Source organism: Lontra canadensis, unplaced genomic scaffold (assembly GCF_010015895.1).
Source record: "Lontra canadensis isolate GAN:19392208 unplaced genomic scaffold, GSC_riverotter_1.0 scaffold31, whole genome shotgun sequence".
NCBI lineage: Eukaryota > Metazoa > Chordata > Mammalia > Carnivora > Mustelidae > Lontra > Lontra canadensis.
In genome coordinates, this window is record NW_022631025.1 from 17,849,572 (window position 1) to 17,857,494 (window position 7,923).

The 7,923-nt window shown below is 46.1% G+C and overlaps 1 pseudogene; it reads left to right on the forward strand.

Annotated features, from left to right (window-relative positions):
- The first annotated feature begins 1,089 nt into the window (after window positions 1-1,089).
- LOC116873078 lies at window positions 1,090-1,529 on the forward strand (annotated as a pseudogene).
- The last annotated feature ends 6,394 nt before the right edge of the window (window positions 1,530-7,923 follow it).

The following is a 7,923-nucleotide window of genomic DNA, read 5'->3' on the forward strand; positions in this document are numbered from 1 at the left end:
TATGAGTTTGTTTCTGCTTTTGTTGATTTGTTTGTTTGTTTAGTTTTTTAGATTCCACATAGAAATGAAATCCTATGGCCTTTTTCTCTGACTTATTTCCCTTAGTGTAGTACCCTCTAGATTCACCCACATTGTTGTCAATGACAAGATTTCATTCTTTATTTTTTTTAAGATTACTTATGTATTTGATAGAGATTGTCACAGGGAGCAAGAGAACACAAGCAGGGGGAGTGGGAGAGGGAGAAGCAGGCTTCCCATTGAGTAGGGAGCCCGATGCGGGGCTCGATCCCAGGACCTTGGGATCATGACCTGAGCCAAAGGCAGATGCTTAACGACTGAGCTACCCAGGCGCCCCGTGATTTCATTCTTTGTTATGGCTGATATTCCAGCGTGTGTGCGTGCATACATCTTTATCCATTCATCTATTGATGGACACGCCCTTACATGGTTTTGTCTAGTTATTATAACCACCAAGAGGTTTAAGATTGGTAGGCTTGACTACTCAAGAACCTTGCTTCTTGGTTATAAGGAAAGAAGGTCTGACACAAACTCTATCACGTACACAGATAAGCGCTAAGTAATTTAAGTGGAAACAGGAGCCAAATAGATCAATTTGCTTTACTAGATTGATGAATTTCAAAATTCTTATTCTTCTCGGCCTGCAGCAAAAAATCTGACTTCATATTTTTGATGTTTGCTGGCAGCTTCTAAGCCTTTGTCTTCCCTTCTGCCCCATAGGTAGGCAAGTTGACTTGCTTTCTAGCCTCTGTGTTCCTTCCTTTGGTGCAGGAAAAAGTCAAACCACATTTGACTCCCTGGCCCCTCTCCCTAACCAGGGTAAAAACCCAGGCCAGTGTCTTTTCCTTTAGTCTTGACAAAGATAACCAGATTTTGCATGGGGTGCAGCCTCTGCAGAGTGGCCCCATCAGAGTTTTCATACAGAATGTTCGCTGGTGGCAGAGACAGAGGGATTTCAGAGGTGACCTTCTTTTACCTTAAGGTCAACATCCAATAACCAGAAGACTTCCAAACCCATGGCTTGACACAGGATTGTTCAGGGAAGTTCTCTGCATGGGTACAAGCACTCCTGCTCCAGCCCCTCAACCCCTGAAAATGGCCCCCTGTGCTAAGTTCGTCTTGACCCCCTTCTTGGTCAGTATGTTGAGCCGATCACTGTCTGCACGGGTGCTAGAACCATCAGACACGCTGATGGGTGAGGTACCTTACAAGAGCCTCAGCAGCCTGGCAGCTTCACTTCCCCTGATCTCACTCATTCCCAGCCACAGATTCTGAACCAGTGCTGTCGCAAGGACATCAACACAGCAGCCAAGTTCATTGGGGCTGGGACTGCCGTGGTAGGGGCTCTGGGGCTGGGATTGGGAGCCTCTGGGAGCCTCATCATGGGTTATTTCAGGAATCCCTCTCTGAAGCAGCACCTCTTCCCCAGCGCTATTCTGGGCTTTCCCCTCTTGGACGCCATGGGGCTCTTTTGCCTGATGGTGGCGCTTCTTAGCCTCTTTGCCACATGAAGGGGCTGTGTCCACCTCCCATAGGTCTTCCTCCTGTGTCTCATCTGCCCTGTATGTTCCTTTTCCTATACCTCCACAGGCAGTTCGGGGAAAGTGGTTTGCTCAGGGTTTGACAGAGGGAAGACAAATAATTATTGTAATAATAATAATAATAATGATGATGTTTGGTTAGGGAAGCACTGAGATCTTTCTCTAGGGGTGAAAGCTATAGGTCTAGCAGAAATGATGTATACTATTCTCATAAGGGATAGGAACATCTCAAAAATACTTGGCCTGCCCACATAACTTAAAATTTCACTATTAAAAACACATTCCTGGGATGCCTGGGTGGCTCAGTCAGTTGGGCATCTGCCTTTGGCTCAGGTCATGATTCTGCAGTGCTGGGATGGAGCCTTGCTTTGGGCTCCCTGCTCTGTTGGGGGCCTGCTTCTCCCTCTCCCTCTGCTGTTCCCCCTGATTGTGCTCTGTCCATCTCTCTCCCTCTCTGTCAAAAATCTTAAAAAAAAATAGATTTCTAACATTCATTATGCTAATTAACTAGCCCCTGTTTTCTTTTCTTTTCTCTTTCTTTCTTTCTTTCTTTCTTTCTTTCTTTCTTTCTTTCTTTCTTTTTTAAGATTGTTAGTTGACAGTATGCAAGCAACTACAAGCAGGGGGAGTTGCAGAGGGGGAGGGACAAGCAGACTCCCCACTGAGCAGGGAGCCCAATATGGGCAATCCCCATGACCTGAACTGAAGGCAGATACTTAACTGGCTGAGCCACCCAGGCACCACTAACCCCTGTTTTCTTACACTTACTATGTTAATTGCCAAAGCCTTGGTGTTGGCTTTGATACAGATAATAGAACTATATGCAGTTGTTGCCTCTTGTGGGTTTCCTTTTTTATGTAATGGTTCTACTAGGGCTGCACATTATCTTTAAAATTAAAGCTTAACCAACATATACGTGATTTCATACTGTTTGTGCTGAAGCATTTGTGAGTTACAGATCTAACATCTGACCTTGGTAGAAACCCTGGATCCATCTATTCCTGATGCTGTTGCTGTGAATTTGACCACTATATGAGCCAACTCATTTTACGTCTTAGCTTAACTGGTATGAATTGGGTTACCTACTGTTACTCTGAAAATATACCTGAACAAAATAAGAGTACTAGAAATACAGAAGGGAAGGTAGATGAGTCTATATTTGTTCCTCCTGCCTTGTTTCTTAATTTTCAACTGAACAGTTTCTGATATTTGTAGAAGTAAATGCTCATGGAAAAATAGTTAAATCTTTAATATTTTTAATCCAGGCCTGGTTCTTACTGTCAGAAAATGCAAATTTCCTCTACTGCCACTTTTAAAGTGTTGTTCTAAAGTTTAGAGCTGCCTTAGTGAAACCATCTTCCAAATTTATGCACCTCCTCCGAGCCAGGCTTCATGGGTGGGGACTTTGTTAAACAACTTTCCTAGAAGATCAAACCCTGGGACAAAAATGGAAAGCTTTCTGTCTTAGAACACATGTTAACAGCGCAGGAGGTACTAGGATCCTCAAAAATAAAGATCATCAGGAAAGAATGATGGTTTTTTCCCTCCCCATGCAAATCAGCATTTCCAGAAGACTCCAGCATTTTAAAAACTGGCTGACGTTTAAAGCTACCAAATGATGTTCAGTACCTCTGCTCCAAGGGGAAGACATGTTTTCGATCAGATCTCTGCCTTTTTGGCTCTGGGTCTATCCATGTTTATAACAGGAAGAACAGGGTGGTTCAAGGCCTCCAAGGAAAGTAGGCATGGGCACATTGAACTTGTAGAAGCCTATGGTTCAAGTGCCCTGGTGGTCTGCGCGCTCCAGTTGCTTTCTGATGATTCAATGCAAGGCACTGTGTTCTGTACTGATGAGGTGATGAGACTTGGAGACGGACATGCATTCACGGACCTTCCCCTCCAGTGGGAAGACGGACAAAAAGCCAGGAATGAGATCTGTGAATAGATTTTGTTGTTTTGTTTGAGCACCATCACTCAATTTAAAAAATCATTCTAACAGTGCTTGGAGGGAGAAGACTGCTTGCTGACAGTCGTGCAGGGAGGGACAGGTTGCGGGGCTGGGGTGGGGGAGGAGTCAGCTTCTATTGAGGTTACTCTGAGATGCCTTGAGATGAATAGGGGGCTAATTAGCCATTTGTCTGGGTATCTGAATTGTTTCTAGTAACAAGTAGCCTAATTATATGAGGGCCTATTGTGGGTTCATTGGACACAAGCCTCGTTAGGTAGACTTGGCTGTCAGTCATTTAACAACCAGTGGTGGGAGGTGGGTAATCATTCAGCCTTGTACTCTCAGCACAGAGGCCCCGTTAGAAAATTGTTCAGGGCCTGGCTACTTGGGATGTGGTTCACGAATGGGAACAGTGACATTCCCCAGGAACCCATTAGACATGCAGAATCTCAGGCCCACCCACGCTCGGTGATCACTTTTTTTAGAGAGGGAGAGACAGAGGAAGAGGGAGAATCCCAAGTAGGCTCCAGGCCCAGTGCGTGAGCCCAACATGGGGTAGGATCCCGCAACCCTGAGATAATGGAATTAGTCTTTTTATTTTTATTTTATTTTGTAAGAATTTGTTTGAAAGAGCATGAGCAGAGGGTGGCAGAGGGAGAGGGAAAAGCAGACTCCCTGCTGAGCAGGGAGCCTCATAAGCAGCTCGATCCCAGTACCCCAAGATCATGAAATGACCTGAGCTGAAGAATGTGGAGCATGAGCAGGGGGAGAGTCAGAGGGAGAAGGCGAAGCAGACTCCCCACTGATCAGGAAACCAGACATGGGGCTCCATCCCAGGACCATGGGATCATGACCTGAGCCAAAGGGAGATACTTAACCTACTGAGCCACCCAGGCACCCCTTGTCTGCTTTTTAAATAAGATCTGTGAATCATGCATGCACCTGGAAAAGCACTGGTGGATAGGCCTGGACCCTCAGCTGGGTCACAAGTTCATTGACAGACCGATATGCGAATGCAGGGCTACTCCCTGTGAAGGCTGCCCGCGGGAGCACAGAGCAGGGTATGAGCGACGCCCAGCTAGCATAGGAGTGATGGGGCCTGGAAGGGGCTCCAGGAGGGCTTTCCAGGGCAATGACCACCCCTAAGATGAAGAACTGGTGAAACGCATACAGGGTTAAGTGGAGGAAGGTCACCGAGATTAGTGGTGTTGGTACGACTACTCTTGAAGGAATTCTCTGCCTTCAGTGCCCAGGATTCTTGGTCATCCTGCTTTGAAGAAGGAAGAGGTAAGCCAGATGAGGAGTGGAGGAGGCAAAGCAAAGTTTACTGAGCAAGAGGAGAAAGCTCCTGGAGAGGGAGGGTGCCCAGAGAAGGTTGCCCGTGGAGTTTCTAAGTTGAGGGGTTTCTACATGCTCTTCGGCAGAACTCCCTGAGGCCAGTGGGGTGTGCGGAGTCGGGTCCATCTAGGCATGGGTCATGCATCTGTCTACCTCTTAGGTTAATGTTAACGCACTGATGGTGTTTTTTGGCTGACATCTGGGGGCTTAGGTCTTAAGTGCCCCTTGCCAGTGATAGTGACAAAAGTTTTGTGGTTAATGGTTTTATTTTAAGACATTTTGCAGAAGTCCTTTCTCCAAAGACTGGAAAGCAGGATGCTAGTGTGGTCCCGTCTAAGCTTCAGAACAGGGTGTCAGTGCTGTTTTATTCCAGCTGCCCTGGAATATTATCCCTACTTCCTCGTGGGGGACCCTGGTCCTGAATACCTACCTGTCCAATTCCTAACACTCCATATTTGTGGGAAGATGATGGGCCAGGGAAGGGTGAAACAGAACTCCGGAGACCAGGGTTCCAGATGAGACCAGCAGGACCTGAAACCATGTGGTTGGATTCTTCCAGACTTGAGAATGGAGCTACGAGGAAGAATGGCTGGAAGGTTTAGCAACAGACAGCATGGAACAGAGCAGTCCTGGAAGGCTTGGCAGGCACGCAATACAGCCTCTTCCTGCTCAAGCAGACTTCACTGAATCTTACCCAAAACAGGTGCACGTGTCTTTCCCTCAGCAGTACGGATTTCCTCCAACTGGATTGCTCTCTTTCTCCATGGAGTGGAGCTTCTAGAGGGAGGTGGGGTGTACTCACCCCACTTAGAGCTAATCAGCCCTAAAAAGGGGTTAGTGGAATTTAATGGGGGAGGGAGAGAGGTCGTCACCCTAGTTTCCACTTTTGGTTTCTTGCTCATAAATACGTGTGTACTTTCTAAAAGTGTTGGAGAAATTTTAAGGCAAGGAGGCAAGTGCTATTGATTGAAGAGGATTCTAATTTTAGCAAATAGCCAATCAGAGACTGAATGCTGCCAGGATCGGAGTCTGAATGTCTCCTTGGCTTGGTTTTAGAACCATGGTTTCCCAAACTACGTATTTTAAACAGAAGGACTTTTATCCCTCCTCCCCCAACACAAAAAGCTCAGGATTCCAAACAATTAAAAGTGGTGTTCTTGCTGTTTGGGGGTGGGGACGGTGGGGGTCGTGAATCTCTCCAACGAAGCTATGGCTCCTAGTTACTCAGAAGGACTGTGTGGAACCACAGGGTTCTTGACAAACCATTTGGAAACCGGTGTTTTGGTATTAAAAAGATACGCCAACTCAGTAGACAGATGGCAACTGTTAGCAAATCACAGATACTCCTACAAAGAATCCCTGTGGTCTTTGTATCCTAAAACTAAAAAACAAAGCAACCTCCCCCCCAAACACACACACACACACACACAACCACAACAACAACAAAACCAGTTGTTGAACATTTAAAAAAAAATTCATAAACTGCAAAGTGAATGTTTAAGTCAAAAGGAAGTGAAATTAACAGTTCTTGGGAAGAGGATGGGATGTCTCCCCCAACATCTCGCTCACAGCTTCCTGGGAGAGACCCGGGTGGAGCAGAGCTAAGATGCTGTCCGATAGGCAGGTGCCCACTCCTTCAAAGCAGGTACCGAAGAGCCCAAGGTGAGCTGCGGAGAGTTCCAGCAAAGAGCCTCCCGGGGTGAGTCAGTCTGTGTCTTCCAGATGGCCATTTAGAGGCCGGACTGGGAAGTCTGTTGGTTTCTTCCCACTCCCAGGCCCCAGCCTCCTCTCAAAGACAGAATTAGTTAAAAAAAAAAAAAATGAAGGAAATTCCCCAAAGAATTTTCCCGGGGAACAACAAAAACATCCATTGTAAACAGCAGGTTTGTCTTCTGACAGGTTTTGTTTGCAAATGTTAACAATTACAGGTAATTTTTCATTTCAATTGGAGGAGCAGGTATTAAAAAGAGAGCAGGGGGGAGGGGGAGCGAGAGCAGGCGGATCTCCCAAGTGCCTTATTCACTCCCGGGTCTACAACCTAACACGAGTGTGGAGGGCTAGGTAGTGTCTCCTCATTCCATTAAGTGAGATCTAATTGTGGCTGTTCGGTCTGTTGGCAGATGCAGTTTCTACATAACAACAGCCCAGAGACAGAGCTGCGTGATTAATGCCTCCAGCTGTCATATGCCCCATTATCTGTGCATTTGCATAACTTAATGGTTTAGGACAGGGGAGAGAGGATGCTTAATTTAATGTTTAGCAGGCCCTTGATAGCTGAATAATTTAAGAACTGTCAAGGGGGGTCAGTCCTACAGCGATTCAGCAAGACAGCTATGATTTCTGCATATCGTTAAAATTCTTACTTAGGATAATTTTTTTCTTAAGAAAAAAAAAAAACAATGCCTGAAAAGCAGCACTGATTTTTTTTTTTTTTTCCCCCCTGTTAACTCTTTCCTTCCTGAGGCAAATGGAAATTTTGTTTTTAACAATGGTTCCATGTCTGGAGACAGCTGGTAGGGGAGGTTAAACTCACCTCCTTCTCTCTCCTCCTCCTTGGATCTCCAGGAACGTCTCTCTCTCCACCAACTCTGATGTTGTCTCTTGTTCTCTTTGTCCCCTCAACCATCTCACCCTGGACACCCTGTGTTGTGACTCCTTTGTAGTGCCCCCCCACCCCCCACTCCATAGCGAAAGGCAGACAGGGGAAGGGAAAGCAGAGTGGAGGGGTGGAGCAGAATTTGCTTAAAATCCACGCACAGCCAACCTGCTTTCAGGAGGAAACACTGTCAGTTTCATTAGTTGTTAATGAATATTATTAAACTAATCTGTCACTTGTTTTCTAATTATGTGTCACCGGGCATCACAGTGGCAGCTGAGGTGACTGGTAGTGAACAATTTTCCTCCTTGAATCCTTTTTTTTTTTTAACAGTAACAGCCAGAAATGATTAGCAATAAATTGAACCTAGGTAGTATTTTTTCCTTCCCCCGCCAAACTCTTTCCATGGATGTTCTCCCCCCACATTTATAATACTCCCTGGCCCAGCAGCCCACTCCTGGGGTAAGACCCTGGCCATGCCA